The 12,494-nt window shown below is 42.7% G+C and overlaps 1 long non-coding RNA gene and 1 pseudogene across 1 annotated transcript; one reads left to right on the top strand and one right to left on the bottom strand.

Moving 5' to 3' along the window:
* Positions 1-3,162: 3,162 nt before the first annotated feature.
* LOC106998263 (uncharacterized) lies at positions 3,163-8,858 on the bottom strand. Its single transcript, XR_003729552.2, has 3 exons — positions 8,377-8,858; positions 3,969-4,068; positions 3,163-3,362 (listed from the first exon to the last, which is right to left on the bottom strand). It is a non-coding gene; the product is annotated as an uncharacterized LOC106998263 (long non-coding RNA).
* A 2,451-nt stretch (positions 8,859-11,309) lies between these two features.
* Positions 11,310-11,953, top strand: LOC114678247 (large ribosomal subunit protein eL32 pseudogene; annotated as a pseudogene).
* The last annotated feature ends 541 nt before the right edge of the window (positions 11,954-12,494 follow it).

Here is a 12,494-nt window from a genome sequence, read left to right as displayed (position 1 = left end):
CTCCAGAAGTGTGAGAAATAAATTTCTATTGTTTAAAAGCCACCTAGTCTATAATATTTTGTTATAGCAACCAGAATTAAGACACTGGCACAGGGTAAATACGTATAACAATAAGTAGTAGTAATTGTGGTGCTGGTGGTTGGCTTTGTTTTTAAGAAAGAAACTATCTCTATCGGCTATGGTCAGGTGAATGAACAGGTTCTTTATTTATGAAAAAGCTCAAGCACTAGCTGTATGGCTTTGGCTACACTTATGAAGCATCTTGGCCTTTGTTTCTCTGATCTCCCAAACATGCAACATGCATAGCAATCAGTTTTACAAGGTTGTTGGGAGACCCAGGTGGGATATTGGAGGTGAAAAGCTGTGGAACTTACCGTTTGTGGACATTATTCTTGCTTCTGCCTCCACCACTGGGTAATTTTCTGCCCCATTCCCACAGTAAATGGCATGACTTAATGTTTAAAAGAAAAAAAAAAAAAACTCCCAGCTTCCCCATGGGTAAATACATGGTAGTGAGTCATTACTCCTTGTCATGTCATCCCAGAGTCTCAGCCATGTAGTCTTCAAATTCAGGGAATACCAATAAGCCACATCCTAGAAAGGTCAGCAGGGAAGTAAATGGACCAAATGCACAGAGCCAAGCCATCTGCACCTCCAGTCACTCTCACACCATTCTGGCTGCTAGAAGGGCATCCAGTTAGAAGGTAGTTGCAATGCCAATGAGCAATATGGTGGTTTTCACCAAATAATGGTGGTGCAGGGATGGGGTGAGTGGAAAGAGGAATATGGATCTTAGAGATACACAAGAAATGAACACTTCCAGCCCTGCTTATCTGTCACCTCCCACGGAAGTCTTTCTTGGCCACTCTGTCTAAAATGCCAACTGCTCCCCATTGCTTTCCAGCTCTTTATAAAATGGAATAATAGCTTTATTACTCCTTGAAAGAATAAGATGTTGATAAGGATTAAATATGTAATACAGGTAAAGGTTCAAAACAGTGTGTGGTTTATAGTATTTAATAAATGTTAGCTTTTATCATTACTATTACCATTACTATTTTTATCTAATTACTATTTCATTCCAGCATGTATGATATTCTGAAAGTATTATCTTGGTTATCTATTTATGTACATAATTGCTATCTGACTTGCCCACTAGATCTTAACCTCTATAAGGAGGTGTCTATGTTACAGCCCTACTAAATACTTAACAAATAGCAGTCGGTTGGATGAACGATTTAATGAGTGAATGAATAGACAACTATCACACTCAGCAGACTCATTTTGTCTCATATCCCAAGAACCTATTTGTAGGAGACACTTTCTTATCTGAATTTTAGGCATGAAGAAATAGTGACACTGAAAACACTGAGTGACTTATTCACACAGGATGACGATGAGCAGGAGATGAACCTTTATCAAATTCTGGCTCTACATCAAGCATGGTGAGAGACCCATTGATTTATCCAGGCTTCTGGTCATTCCACAAAAACATATTAAGTCTCCTCTCTGGGCCATGCATCGGGCCCCAGCCCCATCCAAAAAGAGGAGCTTTAATCCTGGATTACATCTCACTTTTGTAATCTCAATAGGAAAGCAGGTCTCAGGGCAGACCTCATGGTGAGGAGGAGGCAGGGGCACCCCCTCCCCAGAAGCACAGGCCCTGAAGCGTCGTTGGGTCCTTTCCTTTGACATCTAATTTCCTGATAGATGACTGGCATAGCCAGAATTCAATTGTCCCAGGACCAGCACATGTGGGTCCAGTTTCGTCAGCCTGCAAGGACATTGTGCAGCTTTGTTTGTTCCAGTGTAGGGGTGGGGGGAGGTGTTGATAAGCATCATCACAATCAGGATCTGCCGTCCATGACTTACCATTCATTTCCTAATCAGTCATCACATTTTGTTCAAGCTTAATGCTGACCTATTGAATTTAACGCCACATTCCCCAGCAAAACGCCACTGCTGTGTTTACTGGGGGAAATCCGCCAGCTCTTGCCCTTGTTGCTGTAGCACACACAGGAAACTTAGATTTTCAGGATATTTCCCCCGCCCCCTCCCTTGTTATCTAGGAGTTCTCATTTTGTTCCAAGATTGTTCCCTCTGTCTTCCCTCTTTCCCTCCATGGTGCCAAGACAACCTGAATTACATTAAAGCCCAGGCGGTTCTATATTCAGGCTACCCTCCTGCTCTCTTCCTTCCCCCATTCCCATCAACACACATGCACACACACACCTGTGTGCACACACCCGTGCACACACACAAATGGGATGTGAGCCAACAGAACACTGTGTGACCTTGGGCCGGTCACATCTTTCTAAGCTTCCATTTCGTCAGCTGTAAAATGAGGAGGGCAGACTCAGTTATCCCTTTCTTTTCTAATATTGCATGATTCTAATTTTCCCATGATTCTCAAATGATGGAATTAGAATTATAAAATGTCTGAAATGGAAGATATGCTGAAAACTAATCCACTATTATATCCCCATATTTCAATTATTTCTTATTTTTTGAGACAGCATCTCGCTCTATCTCCCAGGCTGGAGTGCAGTGCCACAATCTTGGCTCACTGAAGCCTAAACCTCCTGGGCTCAAACGATCCTCTCACCTCAGCCTCCCAAGTGCCTGGGACTACATGTGCTCACCACTATACCAGGCTGATTTTGTTTATTTTTTTGTACAGAGAAGGTCTCACTTTGTTGCCTAGGCTGGTCTTGAACTCTTGGGCTCAAGTGATCTATCCACCTTGGCCTTCAAAGGGCCGGGCCTACAGGTGTGAACTGCTGCACCCAGCCCCCATCTTTCAATGATTTTAGTGACATTTTCATCCTTTTTGCCACATCTCCACACTACTATCATTCACTCAACTGTTTTCTTCTTTAAATTGACCTTTTTACTTAAATACATATATTTAAAAGACATCCCTTATCATTACCACAAATAGAAAAACCGTAATCATTTGCTATAAATGTAATCATAACTAAAGGAAAATAAAGCAATCTAAGAAAATTTTGGCTGGGCCCCACTGCCTGTTCAAGGACCCCAGCCTGCTGCTTGTCCCTCTCTGTGGAAATGGCAGCACAGTCTATGTTTAAAGGCACTAAGGTCATGCTGGCATCAAGGAGACTCTTTTGGCCCTAATCAGAATTGAAAAGAGCCACATTCTCTCCCAAGGGATGTCCATTTTATTTAATACAGAGGCTACGTGCCACCCAAGATTGCCCTCAAGAACTTCACTTTGGGTAAAATGTTCTCACCACTGGTCTTTAGGTTAATGTTGTAATTAGTTCATCGAATGCTCCAAATTGCCAATATCTGCATCTTCTTCACCATTACCTTCACCTGCGACCACTGCCAGGCAGCTCCTACGAGAAACAGATAGGCTCAGAAATACACATACACACAAGCACATGCTCCAAAACAAGTTTTTAAACAGCACAATGCTTCCCTGGCACTTCCCCAAGTCCATGGCTCTAGGAATCACTGACCTCAGGCAGGTCTACGTCACTACTTTTTCTAAAGAAATCACTGCCCATGTACAACAAAGAGCAGCTTCCATTGAGCATTTGGGGAGCTCTTGAAGCAACTTTCTTTTTCCTTTTCTCTCTTCATAGACGCAATGTGGAGTAGGGAGCAGGTGGTACACCCTTGTGAGAAAACAGGTACAGAGACTGGGGGGCGGACAGGGACGAGAGAGAGAGAGACACTGCCTTCTGTTTATTTTGTGTGGTATAGGAAGAAAATATTTAAACATCTCTACTTTAGATACAGTATGGCTTCCAATTCCAATTCTATCATTTTCCAGCAACACAAATTTGGGCAAGTTGCTCAGCCCCCCTGAGCTTTAATCTCCTCCTTAGCAAAATGGCTCTAGTGACACACCCTTCCTTGTGTTCTGAGGGTGTAAGGCAGGTATGGTACCAGGCACCAAGATAAACATTCATCCAACACTCAGTCCCTTCCTCTTTTACCTTTTTTTTTTTCACTTTGGCACCATTCATGAAGGTCCAAAATTAATCTCCTTTTTATTTGTGTGTTTGTTTGTTTTGCCTTCTAAATCCTGAGTCTCATCTGTAAAATGGAAAAAAGACTGTGAATTTCCATAATGTAAGTTTTGTTTTCTGTGACTCGATTATGGCAAGTGATGTATGAAGGCTGAGTGGAGTGACAAGGAGAGGCACAGAGAAGAGGGAAGATAAACTTTACACCAGCAAACCCAACAATCAACCCCTTTTGAATAATCATTAGCAGCCTGCTGGAAGCTCCAAGTCTCCCAAAGATTTTGGATATGAGAGAGTAACAACATGAATCTAGAAAATGTGGTGCATTTCATGCATAGATTTGAATTAGAGAATTCTTGGTCAGTTTTGCATATGAAGTTGGGGAGAAGGCGCCGGAGGCGCAAAGAAAAACAGAGAAACACCTCCCCCTGCTGCCTGGATGGCGAATAGCAGCAGAGATGTAAACAAAAAAAAAATTCCATGGTCACACAAAAACCTTCACCCTATTCCAAGTGTTTGCCAAGGATTTGCTATGTGCAGGTAGCTGAATTTTATGGAACGCATTTCCCTATCCTAAGTTACCTTCAAAGGTCATAAAAAATGATCTTAGGACATTATTACAATGATGATGCTTTCCACTGGGCAGGTTGTTATTTGTTTCTTTAACAGGAAATATATTAGCATCACTTTTAAATTAAAATGATATAAAAGTTATAAATTAAAAAGTCTTGTTTCTGACTGCCTTACGTATACCTAGCTACTTTTATTAGCTTTTCATATAAATATAAGTAAATGTGACTATGTAGTCTTCCTTTTTTCCTTCTTACACAATAATTAGCTATTTGATACTCTTCTGGACATTGTTTTTGTCACTTAACAACATAACTTGGTGATCTTTCCAAAGCAGAAAAGCTCTCCCAGATATGTTTCAGGGCAGAGTAAGCTTCCTTGTTCTTCCTTCCCTGAGCATGTTATATGTGGAAAGAACACATCCCCTCTTGGGGAAATCAGATAAGTTGTTTAAATTATTGCAGATGTGAATGATGTTAATGTAGAAATAGCCTTTTTCGGTCCACATTAATCACAAATACTGTTCACAACACTTCGCAATAAACTTGTCTCCTGCCTATATTTTTTTTTTCTGGTATTCCTTGTTATTAGACTCTCTTGCCTTGGTATCCATTGTGTTCAAGAGCAGAACAGAGCTTTGAACTTTACAGTCTAATGCTCAGAATTAAAAGTGCTTAATGCAACCAAGATTTCTATTTAAAAACCCAGAGTAAAGGAAAAAGCCTTTTGCTTCAGCTGAAATATTCTTGTAGAGGGCAAAATGGGAAATCCAAACACCACTGCCGTTTGCTGGTTGCATGCCACAGCCATCGGCACCTCCTGGAAATGGCAAGCCCGCGAGCTCCTGGTGGAAGCCAGGTTAGTCTTATTGCATTTGAGAGAGCTAGAAAAGTGTCTTCCAGTGTGACTGAGCCAGCAAGATTGTGAAGGTCAAAGAAAAAACCAATTATCCATAGCAAACACTGACCATACAATTAAATTACACCAGTCAGGAAAGCATCTGATCTTCTGCAGCAGACTTCTTCCAGCAAATTTACCTTTGAATCAATCTGGGCCACTCATTGGCATCCAGCTATCAGTTTCCTTCTGCTGCCCCACATCCTACAACATGTCTGTAGCAGATGCATCACTGCCCACCTACATCCCCTTGGCCCACCCCAGAGGTCACCTGCAGCTGCAGTGGTCAACTCCCAAGCACGCAGACATCTCAGCATCAAGAACCTGCTTCTCTCTGCCCAAGGGCTTTTTCTGGCCACAGAAGTATCCCCTGCACAGTCCACATATGCAGGGCAGGACAGAAGTTCCAGGGAGCTACCATCCCCAAGAGCAAGCCTCAAGCAATGAGTCGGAGGATAAACACCCAGTTCCCTTGCTTGCCCCTTGCTGGGGCAATCCCAAAGTGTGTGGTGCCCATACTCTCAGAGGGACACCAGTGCAACTGAGCCCCAGGTGGGACCTACTCATTAACATACTGCTTATTGGCTTTTCTCTCATCCCTACTCTCTCATCATTTTTCCGGGATTGACTCCTGTGACAGCCTTGCTCCAGTCAAGAGACAGAAACCACACAGTAAGTTCAATAGGACAAATGTAACACAGAGTCATGGACTACTATGAAGAGTATAGACGTAAGGAAACTACAAAGCTGAGAGGGAGAACTTAGGAAAAGAGCTGAGAGGGAGAACTTAGGAAAAGATGAACTTGAGAGGGATTCAGACCTCTTGGGAAACGGTGAGGTTCAGCCCACGAGACAGCAGGGAAGCTGCTTTGGCCAGCCTGGAGCTGGCCTGGAATTGCTGGGAACCACCAGAGCGCAGCCAGCCTCCGGAGTGCAGCGGGAGCCAGTCAGCAACTGATGGTGAGGGCTGGAGCCCGGGAGCTGGCGGGGGCTGCTGGAGGCTGCAGAAGTAGCGGCTACTCAACGCGTGACCCTGCCAGCTAAGTGCAGCTGCACACAGGCCGAGCAGAAGCTTGTAAAGGGAGGCTGAATTCCGGGCCCAAGAGCAGCAAACAGGGAAAGGGAAGGTAATCCGGGCACCGGTAAGGGCAAGAGCCCTTCGGAGCGCTCATTCTGTGCTGGGGGGCTCTGCTTTCCATGTCAAGAGGGCTGCACAAAAAATATCACCAAGCCGGGGCTGCAGAGTCACAGAAGGACCAGTTCCACCCGCTGTCCTTGCTCACCCACACTACTGAGCCGCTGTCGCCGCACAACCGGCAAGAACCGTCCTCCAGCTGTGGTGTCCTCCAGCGCCCTCTACTGAGGAAGCCTAGCATCGCGCGCACTTAAAGAAGACAGGCTCAAAGGCAGGCCTTTGTTAGTCCCAGAACATACATTATTAATAAAGGGTCCATTCAGAGCTGACAGGCATAAAAAATATTTTTTAAAAAAGATAAATACACCTCCCAAACTCCCACTTGCACTCAAACCCTTGTCTCAGGATCTGCTTTTGAAAGAACCCAAATCACAACAGTGTCAGAGAGCTGATTTTTGGTGACAAAAAGAGTGAGACTCTAAAATATTTAAAGAAATTTATTCTGAGCCAAACATGAGTCACCAATGGCCCGTGACATAGCCTTCAGGAGACCCTAAGAACAAGACCCCAAGGTCGTTGGGGCTTTGCCTAGATTTATACATTTTAGGGAGACATGAGACTTCAATCAAATACATTTAAGATACATATTGTTTCAGTTCGGAAAAGGGAAACTGGGGGGTCTGCTTCCAGTTGTGGGTAGATTTAAAATTTGTCTGATTTGACAATTGGTTGAAAGAGTTATTATCAATAGAAAGAAATGTCTAGGTTACAATAAGAAGTTGTGGAGACCAAGGTTTTATCATGCAGATGAAGTATCCAGGTAGCAGGCTTCAGAGAGAATAGAATGTAAATGTTTCTTATCAGACTTAAGGTCTGTGTTGATGTTAAATGCTGGTCACTTTTCCTGAATTCCTAAAGAGAGGAGGGTATAATGAGACATGTCTGACACCCCTTCCTGTCATGGCCTGAACCAGTTTTTCAGGTTAACTTTGGAGTGCCCTGGCCAAGAAGGGCCAGGAGAGGCCCTTCAGTTGCTTGGAGGGGCTCTAGAATTTTATTTTTTGTTTATATTTTAATCTTGGCTCTGTATGACCTCAAGAAAGGGTCTTATCAGCTTAGAGTGCCCACTTTCTCATCTATAAGATGGAGGTGATCCTTAACTGTCCACCTCACAAGGACTATTCTTGAGAGAATGCAACAAAATAGACCACCTGCAATACACTTGGTACAAAATAATTGCTCAAAATAAGTGCTTGATATCACCTCCCTTCCGCCTTTTCAAACCAAATCAAAGCCCCAAAGGTGGTTCTTCCTTTCTTTAAGTAAGAGTCAAGGTATGAGAATCCTCCGAGCTACTCTGCTCAAGACATTTTTCCCTTAAATGTGGCCCGGGACATCTTGGAGGAAAATGGGGAGATTAGAAGGAGGCCTTGTCCTGGAAAGGAATGATTTGAAGTATTGGAAACAAATGATAAACAAGTGTTTCTCCACAGAGAAAAAAGTTCAAGTAGAGAAGTTCTCTAGGATATGACAATTTCTGTTGGCATTTAAATGAATGAGCTTTAAAGCAGGGAATAAGCAGTGTGATAATTGCTACCATTAATTAAGAGTTCACTATGTGCCAGGAATTCAAAGTCATAACCTCTCTTAGTCCTCATAACAATTCTTTAAGGTAAACGCTATTTTTAATCTCATTTATGCAAATGATGAAACAGAGGCTTGAAAACATGGAGCAGTTTTCCCAAGGTCAGAGCCAGGATTTGATCCCAAGCCTACCTGACTCTAATCCTTGGCTTCAATTGCTGTGGTGGATACAACTGGGATTGAGCCTAAGGAGTCAGAAGTCTGTGGTCCTGGTCCAGGCTTTATGTTTGAATCCCTATGTTTTCCAGTGAGTAATTCTTCCCTCCCCAAAGGGATGATTCCTTCATCTGTAAAATGAGAGAGCTGAGTTAGAATCAGGGCTTCTGCAGAGGTGGCACCACACCCAAAGATATTTTGGAAAACTGTGAGGATAGCTGGTGCTATGATAAGAGGGCACTCAATGATATTTCATGGTTGAGGACCAGGGTGAGTAGATGCCCTACATATCCCACAAGATATTTGTGTAGTTGAAAAAGTTATGTGAACCTAGAACCTTGCTCCATTTTACAACTAAAAACAAGTAAATTCTTATACCATTTAATATCCAGTGAATTTTCCAGGGTCAATTGAAGAAAGATTGCACTTTATTTTATGATAAATTTTACCAGGAGTTGGTCACTATTTGGTAAATCATATCACCAACAACAGTGCAAAACATGATATGCATTAGCAGATCATCCCCTCTCACTTCGCATTTGTACTGATTATGGATACAGTCACAAATGTCTGTGTATTTCATGGGGCCTTTGAGTGTAGTATTCCCCAGTTATTTGTATATTGAAACATTCATTACCACTCAAGAGGAGAACAGATAAATAAATCATGGTATATTCATAAAATGGAGTACTACAAAGTAAACTAAAAAAAAAAAAAAACTACTAACATGACAACATGGATGAATCTCATAGACATTATGTTGAACAAAGAAACCAGACACAAAAGTGAAAATATTGTACAATTCCACTTGTATGAAACTGAAGAAGAGTCAAAATTAATTGATGGTGGTAAGTATCAGAATAGTAGCACACCTCCTGGAGACACTTTTAACCAGGAAGGTACCCAAGAGAAGCTTCTGGAATGGTAAGTTCTATGTCATGGTCTGAGTGATGGTTACACAAGTATATAAAACTAATTAAATATTCATCAAGCTAGACTGGGTGTAGTGGCTCACGCCTGTAATCCCAGCACTTTGGGAGGCCAAAGTGGGTAGATCTTCTGAGGTTAGGAGTTCCAGACCAGCCTGGCCGACATAGTGAAACTCCATCTCTACTAACAATACAAAAAAATTAGCTGGGTGTGGTGGTGCATGCCTGTGGTCTTGGCTACTCGGGAGGTGGAGACAGGAGAATTGCTTGAACTCAGGGGGCAGAGATTGCAGTGAGCCAAGATCATGCCACTGCACTCCAGCCTGGGCAATAAGAGCAAAACTCCATCTCAAAAAAAAAAAGTTCATCAAGCTGAGCACTTAAGACTAATGCACTTGGACACACCTTAAAGTACCTACATTTTACCTCAGTATTTTCTTTTTTACAACTCCATTTGAACACCCGAGTTTAAATAGTCACAAACAAAAGGCTTCTGGAATCAGGCATCTGGGTCCAAATCTCAGATTTTTCTTACCACTTCTTACTTTGTAAGATCTTGAGAAAATGACTTACCTTGTCTACGATTCCATTTTCTTTCATACAGCGTGAGAATAATGGGAAGCAGATCTCTACGCACTCGTTGCCAACTTGTCTGGGTGCAGTGAGACAGAACACATTCGTACACAAGTTACATGAAGCAGATTTATTACTTATAGATAGGCAGCAAGGATAACAGAAGACTGGGATTCATTTTAAGCTCGTCCCCAAGGCTCAGAAAAGCTTCCTAAGGCAGATGATGCTCCGTCTGCCTGTGCCCTACTTGCACCGCAGCTAAGGAACCAGGGAAAGCAGCCCACCCTGGGTTGTGTTCCCTATGGTCACATGACATGCTGGGCTAAAGCACTGAAGGACACCCTGTTTCTTTCTCTTTTTTCATATACTTTTAAGTTCTGGGGTACATGTGCAGAACATGCAGGTTTGTTATATAGGTATACACGTGCTGTACCCATCAACCCATCATTTACATTAGGTATTTCTCCTAATGCTATCCCTCCTCTAGTTCCCCACCCCCTACACGTCCCGGCGTGTGATATTCTCCTCCCTGTGTCCATGTGTTCTCATTGTTCAACTCCAACTCCCACTTATGAGTGAGAACATGCAGAGGACACCCTTTTTCTTTAGGAGGACGGGGCAGGACTGGAACAGAACTGGAACAGGAGATGACTGTTCCAGCCATCTCCCCCTTTATCTCAGATGCTACACTCGTGGCACATTCTATAGTTACTCTTGAGAACTACAAGTGGAAAAGGAGTAAAAACTGGTTTGGTCCAAGGCCACCTGGAGCACTGTCCTGCAAAGAGTAATTCATTCCTCTACAGTTTGCTGAGTGCATTCAAGACATAACACATGTAAGAGTGTCTACCACTCTCCTTATGTTCAATAGCTATTCATTTCTTCTACACAAATTTCACACTCCATTTGCTCTGACTTCCCAAAACAGAGGTGTGTCAGTGATGGCAAATTTGTGACATTTGTGTTCCTCAGTGCCCCCTCCTGAGCCTTGAAGGATATGGCTCATCCACTACACCACTCTTCCCTGCTGACCCTTAAAATCCATCTCAACACAGTACTCCCTGAGGCTTCACCACTTCATGAGAGCTGGGCATGAAAGAAAACTTATTTGCCATCCTGGCCTATGTCATATTCATCTTTGCTTTGGCTGTAGTATCTAGTACAAGCACTTGTCAAGCTTGTGAGAAATGAAAAAAGAGCTGATATTTATTACACATCTAAACAACACACTGAAGCTGGAGTTTTTTTTATACATTGCCTCTTAAATCCACACACAAAAAATTCTGTGGGGGAAAAAAAGCATAATTCTTGTTAAGAAATTTTAAAAAAAAAATCAAGCTTATTTAAATAAGAAAGGCCTGTCCACAGATGACAGATGGTTAAGCCAAGTTTAAATCCAGGTTTGTCTGCCCCAGATTCCCAAGGTCTGTCCACCATGGCATGCCACACTTCATCAACTGTGGACACACAGTGCAAGTCCAACATTAGAAAGTAGGTATGTTCTCTCTTCCTTGGCACTGCCTATGGAGGTGGCAGCCATGACCTCCTCAGCATCATGGCCGCCTTCATACCCCTTGTGAAGCCCAAAATAGTCAAAAAGAGAACCAAGAAGTTCATTGGGCACCAGTCAAACTGATATATCAAAATTAAGCGTGACTGGCGGAAATCCAGCGGTATTGACAACAAGGTTCGTAGAAGGTTCAAGCTCCAGATCTTGATGCCCAACAGTGGTTATGGGAGCAACAAAAAAACAAAGCATATGCTCCTCAGTGGCTTCCAGAAGTTCCTGGTTCACAACGTCAAGGAGCTGAAAGTACCGTTGATGTGCAACAAATCTTACTGTGCTGAGACTGATCACAATGTTTCCTCCAAGAACTGCAAAGCCATCATGGAAAGGGCCACCCAGCTGGCCATGCAAGTCGCCAACCCCAATGCCAGGCTGTGCAGTGAAGAAAATGAGTAGGCAGCTCATGGGCCTGCTTTGTGTTTACATAAAACTGTAAAAAATAAACAAATAAATAACAGAAAAAAGAAAGTAGATATGCAATATCTACTGTCTTCCCTCAACAATAAAATCATCCAGAATTCAGAACGAGAAAAATAGATGTGCTATCCTACTAGAAGTGAGTTAAAAAAAGGATATAGGAAATTATTTCATGCCAAAAAATAAATAAAACTAAGTGAGTTCTGATGGTTAAAAAAGAGCAAGACAGAATCAACAGCCTGCAAGACTAACAATTCACTGGCTGCTAATTCTGCAGATTTGCTTCTTCAAACACAAGCACATTAGGTATTCTGCTAATGGAGCCAAAAGCGCCTTCTCTAATCCCAAGTGAAGTGCAGATAGCCGCTCTCTGCCGAGCCTTGTTTTTCTTGCTTTCATTTTGATTTGCTTCCTGTGGGTTTCATGTACCTCATCAGAAACTGAAGGTAGGAAAACAGAGCTGCCCCCTGACCAAAGTAAAGCTCTCATAGGGAGGGCCAAGGGGACTCACAGAGCGCAGACCTCATGCATGTCAAGGCCACTGTTTTGAATCTGAAAGTACACATTATAATGCCGTCTCCGCTGAGGAGGACATGACCACAGAGAGG

This window comes from Macaca mulatta, chromosome 5 (genome assembly GCF_049350105.2).
Source record: "Macaca mulatta isolate MMU2019108-1 chromosome 5, T2T-MMU8v2.0, whole genome shotgun sequence".
Classification (NCBI taxonomy): Eukaryota; Metazoa; Chordata; class Mammalia; order Primates; family Cercopithecidae; genus Macaca; species Macaca mulatta.
This window is presented reverse-complemented; position numbering and strand designations above follow the sequence as displayed.